This window comes from Silene latifolia, chromosome Y, assembly GCF_048544455.1.
Source record: "Silene latifolia isolate original U9 population chromosome Y, ASM4854445v1, whole genome shotgun sequence".
Lineage (NCBI taxonomy): Eukaryota > Viridiplantae > Streptophyta > Magnoliopsida > Caryophyllales > Caryophyllaceae > Silene > Silene latifolia.
The window spans coordinates 90,112,006-90,114,241 of record NC_133538.1 but is presented as its reverse complement, the minus strand read 5'-3'; the positions used below and the strand labels follow the sequence as shown (position 1 = coordinate 90,114,241).

General features: G+C 43.5%; 1 non-coding gene across 1 annotated transcript; it reads right to left on the bottom strand.

Annotated features, from left to right (window-relative positions):
* Window positions 1–428: 428 nt before the first annotated feature.
* Window positions 429–535, bottom strand: LOC141636222 (small nucleolar RNA R71). The gene has a single exon (XR_012540848.1). It is a non-coding gene; the product is annotated as a small nucleolar RNA R71 (small nucleolar RNA).
* Between the last annotated feature and the right edge of the window lie 1,701 nt (window positions 536–2,236).

Genomic DNA, 2,236 nt, shown 5'->3' with positions numbered 1-2,236 from the left:
GTTTCTACTTCCTCAGCTGAGACCGTTACATCTCCAGATATGGCTGAAGAAGCAAGTATATCCAGTCCCTTCGAGCCAAAAGCTGAGAATCTCTATAAGGGATTCGTGTTGCCAGCCGGGACGGAAAGGAAATTCGAGCCAAAATCGTCTTATATTAACTAGGTTGAGAGAAACCAATTTGGGGGAGCTGCAAATGAAGATGCAGCTAAACATATGGAGACATTCATTGACTACTGCTGTTCCATACCCCCACCATCAGGTGTGACCCAGGACCAGGTAAAGGAGACAATATGATGTTCATATTCTCGCTTCGAGATGCTGCAAGGGAATGGTACCGAGATTTGGATCGAGCTGCTAACGGGATTACTGATTGGAATTCGCTGGCCCTAGCATTTTACAAGAAATATTTCTCTGCCTCGAAGATCAATACGATTAGAGCTCAGATCACGAGTTTTAAACAGGGTCCTGATGAAGATTTTCATGAGGCATGGGTCCGTTTCAAGAGACTAGTGCGAACCATTCCGCACCATGGGTTTGAGAAGTGGTTCTGTGCAACCAATTATACAATGGTCTTTATGACGATCAAAGAGCTATCCTAGATGCTGCAGCTAATGGGAGATTTCAAGAAAATAGCGGTGAGACAAAGGGGTGGAAAATCATTGATGACATTGTCATCCATAAAGCTGAGCATGGAAATTCTAGAGGAAATCAGAGAAGATCGGCCGAATCTCCTGCTGTAGCTGCAATAGAAGCCCTTACTGTGAGATTTGACAAGATATATTTTGGGGGATCTAAAAAAGGAGGTATATATAAAGTTAATGCAGTTTCAGACGGTCCCTTTACATGCAAAAGATGCGGTGCAGAGGGACATGTTTCGGAATTTTGTACCAGTTCGAATGAAATATGTGCTGCCTTTCAACATTATAGGCAAACCGACACTTATCCCGATCCTCTAATGTCCACCCCAATTTGAGGTGGACTAACGTAATGTCCTTAATCGGGTCCACCACCGCAGTGCAGCAGAATTATGTGCCCCCTCAAAAAAAGCAGCAGCAATTTCAAAAGCCTCCTATGTGCCTCAGAAAGACAATTTCAAAGTTCTGACATTTCTGAGTTGAAAAACATGGTTCAAAATCTGTCAGGTTTGCTGCAAAAGGAGTCTTAAGCTAGAGAGACTTCTACAAAAATGTTGGAGAGTCAAATTGCCCAACTGGCAAGCATAAGTGCAACTCGAGCTCCGGGGCAATTACCGTCGCAGCCGGATAAAAAAGAGACCCTAAATGCTATCACTTTGAGGAGTGGGTCTACCCTTGATGGGCCCGCTATGGTCAAAGATGTCACTGAAAAAGATGAGGCGGAACTGAGCAAGAAAAAGGCCGTATTAAATAGTAGCAAGAAAAAACGATCGGGTATATCGATCGATCGATCGACATACCGGCCGATCGACCGATCTGCGAAACAAGATCTGACTTCTTGTTCTGAGGAATTCAGTCGATCGACTGACCAACATGGTTGATCGACTGAGGATACTGCTGATCGTGAACCTTTTCGTCCTCCAATGCCAGATAACTTGAGGGACCACTTGTTTCGGGGTACGACAACTCCGAAATTATTGAGGCAAGATCCAAATGCTGATGGGTCTGTTCCGATTCCAAAGTATGACCCAATGACGATTAATGGTTCATTCTTGAGACGGTCTGAAGAAGGTTCGAGCTACAACAAGGACAAAGTAGTGGATTTTCAGCCTAAGTCCACTGATGCCGGTATGAGAGACCTAGAGGAGAAAGCTAAGTTGCTTCTTACAGCCCCTTATCCAGAGAGATTGGTGCCGATAAAGGAACAGGTATCGTTTAACAAGTTTGAGAATGTTATTCGTAGTTTAAATGTGCAAGTTCCTTTCTTAGAATTAGTTAATCAAGTGCCTGCTTACACGAAATTTATGAAGCAACTTTTGTCTAAAAAGAAGTCACTTGACACTGTGCAATCTGTCGCACTAACTGAGGAGTCTTGTTCTTATTTGACTCATACTGCACCTTATAAGCTAGAAGACCCAGGTAGTTTTTCAGTCCCATGTAATATTGGCACCTTTTCTATTGATAAGGCCTTGTGTGACCTAGGGGCCAGTATTTGTGTTATGCCTTTGAGTCTTGCTAAGAAATTGAAATTGACTAGGTTTGCAGTTACTAACATGATAGTACAGATGGCTGATCGCTCTTCGGTCCAGCCTATAGGAGTC